The sequence below is a fragment of the Lepidochelys olivacea genome (assembly GCF_965140295.1).
Source record: "Lepidochelys olivacea isolate rLepOli2 genome assembly, chromosome: 1".
NCBI classification, from domain to species: domain Eukaryota; kingdom Metazoa; phylum Chordata; order Testudines; family Cheloniidae; genus Lepidochelys; species Lepidochelys olivacea.
Genome location: NC_140411.1, coordinates 12,799,346 through 12,813,647, shown reverse-complemented (window position 1 = coordinate 12,813,647; position 14,302 = coordinate 12,799,346). Strand labels below are relative to the sequence as shown.

At 54.2% G+C, this 14,302-nt stretch overlaps 1 long non-coding RNA gene and 1 pseudogene across 3 annotated transcripts in view; one reads left to right on the top strand and one right to left on the bottom strand.

Moving 5' to 3' along the window:
* Window positions 1-475: 475 nt before the first annotated feature.
* Window positions 476-7,290, bottom strand: LOC311517950 (sialidase-3-like; annotated as a pseudogene). Its single transcript, XR_014714657.1, has 3 exons — window positions 7,048-7,290; window positions 5,872-6,102; window positions 476-3,490 (listed from the first exon to the last, which is right to left on the bottom strand). The product of XR_014714657.1 is annotated as a sialidase-3-like (transcript).
* LOC311517963 overlaps window positions 4,648-14,302 on the top strand; it is a 17,325-nt gene continuing 7,670 nt past the window's right edge. The window contains exons 1-4 of one of the 2 annotated variants that reach the window (XR_014710841.1): window positions 4,648-4,862; window positions 4,981-5,173; window positions 8,777-8,838; window positions 8,966-9,045. This is a non-coding gene — a long non-coding RNA (uncharacterized lncRNA). The remainder of the gene's footprint in view (window positions 4,863-4,980; window positions 5,174-8,776; window positions 8,839-8,965; window positions 9,046-14,302) is intronic. The other variant, XR_014710842.1, reaches the window with a different exon arrangement.

Genomic DNA, 14,302 nt, shown 5'->3' with positions numbered 1-14,302 from the left:
TCAGTGATAGCAGATGACAGGACAAGGAGTAATGGTCTCAAGTTGCAGTGGGGGAGGTTTAGGTTGGATATTAGGAAAAACTTTTTCACTAGGAGGGTGGTGAAACACTGGAATCGGTTACCTAGGGAGGTGGTGGAATCTCCTTCCATAGAAGTTTTTAAGGTCAGGCTTGACAAAGCCCTGGCTGGGATGATTTGGTCCTGCTCTGGGCAGAGGGTTGGACTAGATGGCCTCCAGAGGTCCCTTCCAACTCTGTTATTCTATGATTCTATGAAAAACTGCTCAGCAAGTCACCTATCTCCAGCACCCAGACACCCAGTTCCCAATGGGATCCAAACCCCAAATAAATCTGTTTTACTCTGTATAAAGCTTATGCAGGGTAAACTCATAAATTGTCCGCCTTCTATATCACTGATCGAGAGATATGCACAGCTGTTTGCTTTCCCAGGTATTAATCACTTACTCTGGGTTTACTAATAAACAAAAGTGATTTTATTAAGTATAAAAAGTAGGATTTAAGTGGTTCCAAGTAATAACAGACAGAACAAAGTAAGTCACCAAGCAAAATGAAACAAAACACACAAGTATAAACCTAATACATTAAGAAACTGATTACAGGTAATATCTCACCCTCAGAGATGTTCCAATAATCTTCTTTCACAGACTAGACTCCTTCCTAGTCTGGGCTCAATCCTTTCCCCTGGTACAGTCCTTGTCAGTTCCAGCAGACATCTTTGGCCTTGGCTCCACTTACAGATGTACAGTGCTGTGAGTTAAACCCGCCTTCGTACAGCTGAGTAGGGAAAGTGCTGCAGCCTGTCCACACTGTCAGCTGCCAGCGCACTATCGTGGCCGCATTTGCAGCGGCAATGGGAGCGGTGCGTTATGGGCAGCTATCCCAGCATTCAAGTGGCTGCAACGTGCTTTTCCAGTGGGGGCGGGGGTGGAGTGTGACAGGGAGCGTGGCGGGAGAGAGAGTGGATGTTTGGGGGGCTGAGAGAGTGTCAGCGTGTTGCCTTGTAAGTACAGACCCTCCCCTCCCTCCCCCGCTTGCTCTCACTCACCGAAAGCAAACGGCAGCTGTTTCTTTTTTTCTCATAGACGAGATAAGCAGCTGCTCCCCGAAAGGGTCCCCAACTCCCCTCCCCGCCTCTCTCTTCAAGTAAACATTGGCTGTCGGTGCTCCAAACGGAGCCCCCTGCCTGCCTCTCACTCATTCAAAGCCAACAGTGGCTGTGTTTGGTTTTTTGATAAGCAGCCCCCGAAACGGAGCTTTGAAACGGCACTTCCGCACCCGGAGTTCACAACAAAACAAAAGAGGATGCTTCAGTTAAAAGGATTATAGGGACTTTCCGGAGGTCAATCCGTGCGTAATAACCTTACTGCCCATTTACACTGGAGCTGGAGCATCTCAGCCAGTGCGCAACAGCTGTTAATCCTCTCGGGGAGGTGGAGTACCAGGAGCACTCCAGCCAGGGAGTCAGAGCGCTCTCTGTGCCTTGCCAGTGTGGATGGGGAGTAAGGTAGAGCGCTCTGGGAGGCTTTATTGTGGTATAACGTGCAACTGTAGCCAAAACCTTAGATGGAAAGCCGGGGTATTCTCTGGAAGATCCCTTTGTTCTGTCCCACCCCCTTTTATATCTTTGGCACAAGGCGAGAATCCTTTGTCTTTCTCTGGGTTCTCCCCCCTCCTTCTAAATGAAAAAGCACCAGGTTTAAGATGGATTCCAGTATCATTTTTATAGTGGGGACGCTGCACCCCCCCTTACCCATGTCCGCTCTCCCTGCCATCCCTTAGAGCTGAGGCTGGGAGCAGGGCCGTGGCTCTAGGAGCGGGAACATGGACATGGTAAGGGGACTGAAGCTGGGGCCACAGCTGGGGGTGGGGGCAGAGCCCCAGGCTCAGGGCCAGGAGAGGACCCCGCATGTGGGGCCGGGAGCAGAGCCCTGAGGCTGGCAGCCGGGACCCTGGGCACAGGGCCAGAAGCCAGGACTCTGGGTGCAGGGCCAGCAGCCGGGACCCCAGGTGCGGGGCCAGAAGCAGAGCCCCACATAAAACCTGGGGTTGCTGCAGCACCCCCCAGACCCCTAGTTCCTGCGCCTATGAGTTGATGTGATTCTAACCAGCTGGGGGCAGTGGTGGTCATTAAGAATTTCCATTGGAAGGGCATAAGAATTTTAGCACAGGGCTGTGGCACATCAACTCTGACAAAACAGTTGTCATAACTCCACAGAAATTATTACACTCATTCCACGGGCCATAGTTTGCCCACCCATGCCCTAGGAAGTCTCAGGCCCTGAACCAGGGACACCCAAAAGAAGAGGCTGCTTTTGGAAGCCCAGGCCTCATGAGGGTGGGGATCTTCGGGAGGGGTTGCCTCACTTACTCCCCTGGAGGACACTGCTAGTCAGATTTTAGCTTTGGTTCGGGCTCCTGCTCCAAGGAGGGGAAGGAGCCTCTGCTCTTCTGGAGATCATCAAAGCAGAAGAACTGGAGGGCGATCTCCTCACACGCGTAACTCACCCCGCACTCAAACAAGCAGCCAAACAAGAGCAGCGCTGGTGCCTACTGTAACATGGCCAGGTCCAAGTAACCACACGGCCCTTGGTACAGGAGCCAGGGGTGTCCCCACTTGGCCTCATTCAATGGGGAGCGGTTGAGGTAGATGCTCAGGTTGACCTGCTTGCGTTTATCCATCGGGTGGGAGTAAATCAGCCATGACATGGTGCTTCTGTGGAGGGCGGAGGCGGCATTCCCGCTGTTCGGAACAGGCAAGTCATCTCGTGGGCTGGGGCGTCTGGCTCTTCCACGTCATCTGCGTCCAGAAGCCCCATTGTCGGCGGGAAGCTCACCATGCTGTCCTTGCAGCTGTGAGGCGGCTCGCACAGCTTCTTGCATGAGGAGGGGCTCTCAAATGTCAGCCCCTGGTCTGTGCTGAGCGCAGCCACCCGGCATCGGCGCGGGGTGCGGGCGTTGCAGTACAGGACGGGGTCACAGGCCTGGCCTGCCACCTCGGCCACCTGGCACTCCAACGTCTTCATGCCCTTAATCAGCTCGCCCTTGTGCCACAACTGCCCGCCGTCATCACGATAAAAGACCAAGGACCAGGGCTGGGTCCAGCAGGGCAGCGGCAGGCGGCAGCAGCGAGCGGTAATGTGGTAGACGTAAGCAGGGATCACCAGCCGCCCGGAGCGGAGCTGCACCCTGTGCCCTGGCCCCACCACAAACGTGGCCCAGTCCTTCAAGTCTTCCCCAATCACCTGCTCCGTCAGGTCACGAGCTCCAGGTCCGGCCGGCGTCTCCGCTGCAGACGTAGCACAGCCGGGCGGCGTTCTGTCCAGTGCGGATCTGCCGTTGCTCTGAGATGCGCTGCCTCACGCAAATGAAGAACAGGAAGACGGTCTGACTCTTCTGCTCGTACACCGGGCAGGGGTTCATCGGGCGGTGAGCTGGTAACACTGCGCTCTTCAAGGGCTCCGTGGGCCCCCACTGCAGCGGGAGAGAGGGGGCAAGAACAGGTAGGTCAGAGGGGTAAGTGAGCAGGGTCCACTCCTCAGTACATCAGGATGACCATTCTGTACTGCCGCCTCAGGACTGGATGGGCCATGGAGCTCACACTTCGCCCCACCGCCAGGGGGAGCTGATGAGTCCTCAGCACTTCTGAAAACCAAACAGGTGCCAAAACGGGGCTCTCAGAGCCTCATTTTAGGCTGTTGGTTCTGCCTTCCCCTAAGAGAGCAGGGGCTGGGCTGCAGTAGCTCCCCTGAGGGCTGTGCTGGCTTCTGCTCTAGTGGCTTGGCTCTGCTTTTCCTCCCTACATGGATCCAGGCCTGAAATTAGAGACAAGACACATGCCAATCATTCAGTCACTCCGTGGGACAGGAACTGTTGCAATCCCAGCCAGTTCCCAGGTCTGGCCTCCCTCTCCTGAGCTCCTCTCTTGGACATTTACACTGCATTAGGAATGAGCCTTCCAGCCCAGGTCAGCAGTAGGGTTGCCAGGTGTCTTCCCCCGTCATATTCCTTAGTGGTGTGATCCTGCAAGGTGCTGAGCAGCATCAACTCCCTCCTCACTTCAAAAGGCAGGTAAAGGCCCCCGGCACCTCATCGGAGCGCTCTGCCCCTCACAGAATCTAGCCCTGCCCAGTTGCATCCGATGAAGTGAGCTGTAGCTCACAAAAGCTTATGCTCAAATAAATTGGTTAGTCTCTAAGGTGCCACAAGTACTCCTTTTCTTTTTGTGAATACAGACTAACACGGCTGTTACTCGAAACCTGCCAGTATCATTAGTTACTGGGGGGTGAATAGCCTGGAGAGGGAACGGCAGCACCGCGGGTGTACGGGGAGACTTTGGCAAACCAGTAAAGTGCCTGAAACCACTATGGCTTATTGCTAAAAGCAGCGAAGTCAGCAGGCTGTAAATTGGCCATTCAACACTCTCAGTTTGACGAAGGCAGGGGGTGGGGGAGTTTTGGGTGCCACAGAGAGGGCAGCTTGACCCCGTCCTTCCTGATAAGAATTGTGTTGAAGTGGCTGATACATGCATTTTTGAAGAGCAGGATATGCCACAGGAATGTCTATTGGGGCCTCAAGGCTGCAAACTCTGGAAAAACCCACACCTGGTTAATCGATAATCAGAAGAAACCTCTTGCTTGACTATTGAAACTGCTTACTTAACAAGTTTTCTTTAAGGGACATGTCATTCTATTACTAATGTAGAAATAAGGGGGAAAAGTTTGAGGTAGTTGGACTTTTTTTTGGACTCTCCCTCTGGATACATCTTGTAGTCCCCACTGGCAGACGGAAGATTTGGCCACTGGAAGCCTGCCGCTGTGCCACTCGAGAGCCACACTCAGCTTTGGTAATTATCAAGGGTTGGGGGTGTTTTACTAACCTTTTGCGGACGTGTGTTAGTGCTTGAGACTAAATAAAGTTTGGCTTTAAGTGAAAGCACTCTTGTGTTGTCCTCTTTGTGCCAGCCATCTATCGGTCGGACGGCCGTGTCTCCACTGATTTGTTTCCTGACACCACCTCGCACAGAGTAAAAGTTACCAAGAGCTATGGATTGAAAGAACCCCGGGGAACAGAATTTGGAGGACCCAGCAAGGATGTGGTAGAGAGGAAGGAGACGGATGGTACAAACAGTTTGTAGTTTGTCCATTGCAATAGGAGGTAAAAGACGGCGAAGTGGGGTCGCTCCCTACAAGTTCCCGTGTCGCAGTTTGCGAGTTAATTTATGTATACATTCCGTTACTGGGACTCAGAACTCAGGCTGATTGCCTGTTCGAGTTGAGAAATTATGTCCAGAGACAGGGGAACAACTGGAAAGAATGAACAGTTGAACATTATGTTGGGAAACAGCTTGACAGATTTTGTACAAGAGTATGGGGGTAATGGACCCTGGAAGCCTGGTGCCTTCACTGGCCCCGGAGCCTTCCTGCAGCTCCACAAGCAATGGGATATCTGGGTTAATGCAGGAAGGTGGGGAGGTCCGAATGGTAGGGCAAAGAAAAGGGCTGCTTTGCTGGGGTTGTGGATGGTTGCGACAACACTGAATCAGGAGATAGATTGGTTAAAAGACCAGGTGCAGGAACTGGAAAGAATCAGAGCAGAAAAGGAAGGTGAAGTAATTAATTTGAAGGCAGAATCTGATGCTCTCAGAGCTATGTCTCTGACGCAAGCAGCACAGATCGTAGGAACGCAGAAGCAGGTATGTGACCGTCCACCTTGCACAGAGTAAAAGTTACCAAGAGCTTTGGGTTGAAAGAACCCTGGGTAACATGGGAAGCGCTAATGCTGAGACACCTCGGGCTGAGAGCGGCAGCAAGCAAGGGGGGGGGTCTGCAGGGAAACAACGCACAAGGAATTACCTCGACCGAAGTCCCTGTCTTCCGACTTCGTCTCAGCACCAGGTACTCAGCGTCCTCGTCCCTGGCAGAGGAGCGTTTCTCCGTGAACGCCAGGAGCGTGTCTGTGAGGATATACAGCAGTGCGGGGACCCGACAGGTGACCTCACTCTGCGGATCCTGGTGGAAGAGAGTCACCTTCCCAGAGCTCATCGAAGCCTTGATCATGATGTCTCGACGTACCAGACACGTCAGCTGGGAGAGAAAAGGCATCAAGGGGGTTAAACCAATGCTAGCTCTGGAGCTTCTCTCAGCTGCAGAGCTGCATCCACCTGCTCAGACAGGAAACATTATTGGGCTCCTCAGACAGAACAAGCAATAAGCCTGAGCCACAGAGGTAGGAGTGCATTAATGGCCTGCTGCAGAGCTCAGCCATACATGGTTACAGCCCACCTCCAGCTATGCACAATTGTATTTCATTTTCCTTTTGCTGCTATTTCTTTGGCTCCCAACTCCCCAAAATGGACTTTGTTTCCTCCATGCTCTGACGCCGCCCAGAGTTTCCCTCACACTTCAAAGGGAGATGGGGCAGTTTAAGCCCCACCTTGAGGTTTTGTAGATAACGTCGGGAGAAATGTGATCATAACATTTTTAATTAAAGTGTCAATGAAAAACTTTGGCCTGTCTTTCAAACCATGCCACAAACAACAGCTCGGAGGGAGGGAGGGCAGAGCCAGGAAGTGAAAGAAACAGAAAGAGAAACCCCAAGGGATCAACCTAGATTAGAAAAGGGACATTTCACCTTAGTTAAAAAAAGAACAAACGCTGGCCACAGCGAAATGTGGACGAAGGCAGGATGGCCCTGTGGTTAAGCCACAAGTCAGGAGATCTGGCTTCTTTCCCCATCCCTGCCATAGACTCACTGCATCAGGCAACCAGCTCAGAGATCAGTGCTGCAAGGGTGCAAGCTTAGCTCCTACTGATTTCAATGAGAGCAGGATCCAGTTCTGATCAGTGAGGGGGGGCTAGGACACTGAGTTAGGGCCAAATTCTGCTCAATTATGCCAAAGTAATTTCTGGCTCTGGGTTTACATGAGCGTGACAGAGATCAGAACCCGGCCCCCACTGCCTCCAAGTGACAAACAGGGGCCTTCCTCCAAGCCCAGACTTTCCCAGCACCAGCCCAGTGCAGTAATTTACCGTCAGCAGGTGCCTGCCCCGCTGGAGGTGATCTCTGCAGTGCTGTCTCCAATGCAGACCGGCTCTGGAGTCTCCCTCCTGGCCTGTCTTTCTGCTCTTTCCAACGGCGAAGGGGGCAAACTAGACCAAGGAGCCTAGAAACAGCAAGAGAAGTGAAAGTAGAAGCTCTAACCCTGGCAGGGATTCAAGCCCTACTGAGCCGAGCTCAGCCCGTCCCCACGCGACTGGCCTGTCCCTCCCCTCCCGCAGACACTGCTTGGCCCAAGATTACTGCTAAAGAGACGTGCTACAGTGCCCCAACCCCAAAAAAGGCCTCCACACTGTCCCCAGTCATGGCGAGTCCCCCCAACAGACCTGGCCCCCGCGAGCCCTCATTGCACTGAGTCCCCCCCACCCCAAATTGCACCGATTCGGACGTGGAGACCGGGTCCAAATATTCGCAGCCGCGCCGGCATGGAACATACCTGACGTCGGTGCAGGGCCATGGCCTGCGCAGTGTCACGGGCCAGCACCGTGGCCATTTTGGACCCCATGGGCATACCACTAGGCCCAGGGTGCCCAGCCCAAGGCCTCATGCTTAGTGGCGTCCGAGCCTAGGGTGCTGAAGGCAGCAGCCAGTCGCCCCACCCCTAAGGGTGCAGAGGATTCGGCGGTTGCACCACCTCCCCTGGAACCCAGCCCAGTTCCTGAGCCAGACCCTGGAGTGGCTGGCATGGCCCTAGAGGTGGGGCAGGAGGTCCCCGAGGACAAAGTGGGTCTGGCGGACCCAGTTCCTCCACCCCCTTTGTCCTTGGGGACCTCCTGCCCCACCTCTAGCTCCGTGCCAGCCACTCCAGGGTCTGGCTCAGGAACTGGGCTGGGTTCCAGATGAGGCGGTGGCAGGCACCTCCGTCTTGGGACCGCCCCCTATAGATAGCCGTGCCCACCAGGAACTCCTGCGCAGGGTGGCACGGAATATGAACCTGCAGGCTGAGGAGGTGATAGAGCTGAAGGACCCTATGGTGGACATCCTGGCATCAGAAGGACCATCCAGGGTCCCTCTACCCCTCATAAAAACTATACAAGCCAGTGCAAAGACCATTTGGAAGACCCCAGCCTCCATCCCTCCCACCGCTAAGGGTGTGGAGAGGAAGTACTCCGTGCCCTCCAAGGGGTTTGACTACCTGTTCACACACCCACAGCCTTGCTCGTTGGTAGTGTTGGCAGTAAAGGAGAGGGAGAGGAGAGGCAGGGTCAGCAAGCCCCAGCGCCTAAACCTAACGACGCCAAGCGCCTGGATTTATTCGAACACAAAATTTACTCCTTGGGAGGTTTGCAACTCAGGATTGCCAACCAACAGGCAATCCTGAGCAGGTACCTTTAACTCCTAGAAGTCAGTGCTGAAGTTTAGGGAGCTGGTACCAGCAGAGTCCAGGGAGGAGTTTGGGGCAGTTGTCGAGGAGGGCAATGTTAGGTCAAGGAATAAAATTTGGAAAGGCTGCAGGGAACTCCCCAACAAAAATATAGGCCCACAGTCCTTTACTGCGAGCTCCAGTATCTATCACCTGTTGGTAGCCAAGCTAGTCCTCCTTAGGTAACCTCTCTTCCCCTTCCTCTGCTGGAATGAGGCAAGTGGAATCAGGTATATATAAACCAAACACATTGTGTTTATTTTGGGGAAACTGAGGAACATAAATGGGAACGGGAAAAATGCATAAAACAATAACAGAAACTTATTCTATTGGTACAGTAACTCAGAACATCTGTGGCCTGAAGCCAAGACCCAAACTAGACACCCGTGGAGTACAAAAGGTAAGTAAACATACAATGTCACCCTTCTGATGGTTGCTCAGGACTTCGATCCTTTGGCTTGTACAGAGCCTCAGGAGAGGAACTCTGAGGAGATCCCTTGATGACTCGTCCTTCTCACTGGCTCCAGATGACACGGCGGCAGGCTCACGGATGACAGCTGGGTGTTCACAGGCGAATGACAACGGTGGACGTTAACTGCTGCAGATGGTAAGCAATAGCTGGAGATGGCACTTGTCCAGAGTTTTGATCACTTGTGGAAGCAAACCTGCGTGCACCTGCCACTCAGATGGGCAGCTCCGAACTGAGGTAACTGACGCTCTTATATAGACTATATAGCACAAAATCCCTTAGGGCAGGGGTCTCAAACTCAATTTACTTTACGGCCAGTGCCAGTCCTCAAATCCTTCCAGCAGGCCAATAATGTCACTCATGTCACCCAGAACCTGCTCCCCAAAACTCTGCCCCCCAAAAAACTCCACTCCCCACTTGCCTAAGGCTCTGGGAGGGAGTTTGGGTAGGGGAGGAGGTCTGGGATAGGGGATTGGGGTGCAGGCTCTGGGAGGGAGTTTGGGTGCAGAAGGAGTGAGAGGTTGGGCTCTGGGAGGGAGTTTGGGTGGGGGAGAGAGTCTGGGGTCCAGGCTCTGGGATGGAGTTTGGGTGCTGGGTGCAGGCTCTGGGCTGGGGCGTGCAGGAGGAGGGGGTGGGGTTGCAGACTCTGGGAGGGAGTTTGGGGGCTGGGGTGTGTGGGGAGAGGGTACAGGCTCTGGGAGGGAGTTTGGGGGCATGAGGGGGTGTGTGGGAAGGGGGTGCAGGCTCTGGGAGGGAGTTTGGGGGCTGGGGTGTGTGGGGAGGGTGTGAAGGCTCTGGGAGGGAGTTTGGGGGCAGGAGGGGGTGTGTGGGAAGGGGGTGCAGGCTCTGGGAGGGATTTTTGGGGGCAGGAGGGGGTATGTGTGGAGGGGATGGGGGTCCAGGCTCTGGGAGGGGTTCAGGGGGTGCGGCGCTTACCTGGGGCTCCAAGGTGGGGCGGGCCGGGGGGCCTCTGTGCACTGCTGCCCCCAGGCACCGACCCCGCAGCTTCCCATGGGCCGCAGGGGCACTTGGGGTGGGGGCAGCGCATGGAGGCACAGCCCCACCCCACCACGGGGCCGCAGGAAGGGGCCAGCAGACACGTGGAGCGAGCTGGCAGACGCCACTCAGCTCCGCTGCGCTGCCGGGACCCCGGGCCATTGTAAATCACCTGGGGTGTGTGTGGGGGGAGCACCCGGGGGTGGCAGGTGAGGCCAAGGGAGAGACCCGGCCCCAAAACTCCTGGAGTCCTGCGGGCCACACGGGGGAGGTTCGTGGGCCGCAGATGGCCCGTGGCCACGAGTTTGAGACCCCTGCATTGGGAAACCCCATAGAATCCGCGGGAAAATCCAGTTAAAACTGGAACTTGTTTACTACTTGGGCCACTGCTGACCGTTGGAAAGGGCGGGAAAACACTCCAACTGCACAACCCTCCTGATCACATGACCAAGTCCTCCATTTTAGATAACAAAATGGGTTTCATACAAACATCATAAATCATAATACCAATAACCTTACAAACACAGCTTTAGGAATTTGCCCCTAACAGCAAGGCAGTGCCATGGACCTCTTTACAGGCCACACTGGATGCTGCGGACTCAGCAGCCTGCACCTTGTCCTCAGGGATAGCTATGCGGCGTACTTCCTGGCTGCAGGCCTCGGGGCTCTCGCCCAAGGTTCAGCAAACTATGCAAGACCTACCCTTTGACGGGGTGGGTCTGTTTGCCGAGCAGACTGACTCCAGACGGCATAGACTCCAGGGTGACAATGAAATCTTTGGCTATGCACACACCCCGGCAACCCAACAAAAGCCCTTTAAGCCCCAACCGCCGCAACAGCACCCGTATCCTCCTCGGCCGAGGCAGGAATTCTACAGGTGCAAGGGTAGGAATGGCAGGTGTAAGCCTTCTCATCCCCCATCTGACAGGTCCAGGGTACGACTAAGTCTTCCTTGGGCTCAAAATAGATATTTCGAAGGTGCACCTGAGGACGGAGCACCTGTGTCAACACCGGATCCTTCCCCGTGGTTTTTGAACCATCTATCCCACTTCTACCATGCATAGTCCCAAATAACATCAGACTGCTGTGTTCTTCGCACGGTGGAAATGGGATATTCTCTCCAATTCGGCTCCTACCGTCCCTGCCACCCCCCTTCCCCAACCCTCTTCAGGGACTCTTCTCATGAACAACTCCTTATCCAGGAGGTGCAGGCGCCCCTTGCCATAGGAGCAGTGGAGGAGGTTCCTCAGGAGCTAAGGGGCAAGGGATTCTATTCCCGATACTTCCTAATCCGCAAAGCCAGTGCGGCGGGTGGGGGGCGGTGTCTCAGACCCATTCTAGACCTGCGAGGACTCAACAAGTTCATGGCAAAGTTGAAGTTCCACATGGTCTCCCTCAATACAATTATCCCTTCCCTGAATCCGGGAGATGAGTTCGCTGCCCTCGACATGAAAGACACGTACTTTCAGATAGCGATTCGCCCTGCTCACAGACGCTTCTTGAGGTTCGTGATCTACCGAAAACATTATCAGTTCATGGCTCTTCCCTGCGGCCTGTTGACAGCCCCATGAGTGTTCGCCAAGTGCATGTCAGTGGTAGCAGCCTTCCTCCGAAGGAGGCAGGTGCAGGTATACCCTTACCTAGATGACTGGCTACTCAGGGGGCGCACCAGGGAGCGGGTGGAGTCGCAGGTCAGTCTGGTCACATCCATGTTTGAGAGACTCGGTCTCCTCCTCAACGTGAACATGTCAACCTTGTCACCGACCCACAGAATAGCATTTATCAGGGCAGTGTTGGACTCGGTCCAGGCAAGAGCATGTCTGCCTGAGTCCCAATTCCAAGCCATGTCATGCGTGATTCGATGCATGAGCGAGTACCCGACTATAACAGCGAGGAATTGCCTCAGTCTCCTCGGTCACATGGCCACCTGCACGTACGTGGTCCGGCATGCTAGGCTGGGGCTCAGGCATCTACAGACATGACTTGCTTCGACATGCTGCCTGGGGTGCAACAGCCTGGGCTTAGTGGTCACGGTACCACAGAAGGACCTAGAGTCACTCCAGTGGTGGCTCAATGCTCCGATGGTCTGCGGGGGAGTCCCCTTCAGCAGCCCTCAACTCTCCTTGTCTCTGGTGACGGACGCGTCAGCTCTAGGTTGGGGCTCACATCTGGGAGATCTCCGAATGCAGGACCTGTGGTCACAGGACAAGCTCTCTCTCCATATCAATATCAAGGAGCTGAGAGCTGTGCATCTCGCATGCCAGGCCTTTCAGCCTCAACTGCAAGGCCAGTATGTGGCAGTCACGACGGACAACACCACTGCAATGTTTTACATCAACAAGCAGGGTGGAACGCGGTCCTTGTCCCTCTGTCAGGAGGCCCTCAGACTGTGGGAATTCTGTATAGTCCACTCCATTCACCTGGAAGCATCATATCTGCCAGGAGTCCAGAACGTACTGGCGGACCACCTCAGCAGGTCCTTTCACAGCCACAAGTGGTCCATCTGGCCGGACGTCATTCACTCCATTTTCCAGAGGTGGGGGTTTCCTTTTCGCCGCTCGGAGCAACAGGAAGTGTCCAACATTCTTCTCCTTCCAGAAAAGCAGCCCGGGCTCAATCGCGGACACATTCCCACTACCCTAGGGAGGCTGTCTCCTCTGTGCCTTTCCCCCGATCCCTCTCGTGCACAAGGTCCTGCTCAAGGTCTGCAGAGACGGGGCAGAAATAATTCTGGGGGTACCAGTATGGCCTTGACAACACTGGTACACCAAGCTTCTGGATCTGTCGGTTGATGCCATGGTCATGTTGCCGCTCCTCCCCGACGTTACCACTCAGGACCACGGTCAGCTTCATCGCCCAGACCTACGGCCCCTCCATCTCACGGCCTGGAAGCTTCATGGCTGAAACTCATGAACTTCTGTGCTCACAGCAGGTAAGGGAGGTCTTACTCAGCAGCAGAAAGCCCTCCAGGAGGGCCACATATCTGGCAAAGTGGAAGAGGTTCACTTGCTGGTGGGACCAGTGTCATACACCCCCACTTCAGGTACTGTTACCTCTTATTCTGGAGTACCTTCTGCACCTGAAACAGCAAAGCCTGGCAGTATCCATAAAGGTACACCGAGTGGCTATCTCAGCTTTCCACCCCAGAATCACTGGGCGCTCTGTCTTCACCAGCCCCATAGTGGGACAGTTCCTCAAGGGTCTGGAATGGCTACATCCTCAGATTAGACAGCCTGTCCCTGCATGGGACCTTAATTTGGTCCTCTCCAAGTTAATGGGGCCCCCATTCGAACCGCTGATGACTTGCTCCCTTCTCTACCTCTCATGGAAGGTATCCTTCCTAATTGCCATCACATCGGCAAGAAGAGTGTCTTGAGTTAAAGGCTCTTACCTCCGACCCACCTCATACAGTTTTCCACAAAGACATGGTGCAGCTCAGACCTCACCCTGCTTTCCTGCCTAAGGTGGTCTCTCATTTCCATACCAGCCAAGACATATTCCTGTCTGTCTTTTATCCAAAGTCGAATGCCGGTAGCCGTGAGCAGGGGTTGCACTCCTTGGATGTTCAGCTAGCATTATCCTTCTATTTTGAATGCACTAAGCCATTCAGGAAATCAAACCGGTTGTTCATAGCGGTGGCTGACTGCATGAAAGGACTCCCGGTCTCATCTCAAAGAATATTGTCCTGGATCACGTCCTACATCTGCATGTGCTATGAGCTGGCCAAGACACCAGTCCCGGCAGTTACAACACAGTCCATTAAGGGCACAGGCCTCATCGGTGGCATTCCTGGCCCAGGTCCCGAACCAAGAAATCTGCAGGGCAGTGAGTTGGTCCTCAGTGTATTTGTTCACCTCTCATTATGCCATCGTCCAGCAAGCCAGAGATGATGCAGCTTTCAACAGAGCGAATTCAATCAGGAATTCCATAACTCCACCCCACCAACTAGGTAAGGCTCAGGAGTCACCTAATTAGAATTGATATGAGCAATCACTCGAAGAAGAAAAACGGTTACTCACCTCTAATAACTTGTTCTTCGAGATGTGTTGCTCATGTCCATTCCAAACCCACCCGCCTTGCCCTCTGTTGGAGTAACCACAAGAAGGAACCAAGGAGGGGCCGGGTCATCAGGGTCATATATTGAGTGCCGTGGAGGCGCCACTCCAGGGGGCTCCGCAGCCAACCTGACGGGTGCTGCTAGGAGAAAAACTCTCCGACAGCTGTGCACACGGCGCACACACACCTGATTGGAATGGATATGAGCAACACATCTTGAAGAACAACACCTACAAGAAGGTGAGTAACTGTTTTTCCCCTCTATTTGGCACTGGTGAGGCCACATCTGGAGTACTGCGTCCAGTTTTGGGACTACAGAAAGGATGTGGAAAAATTGGAGAGA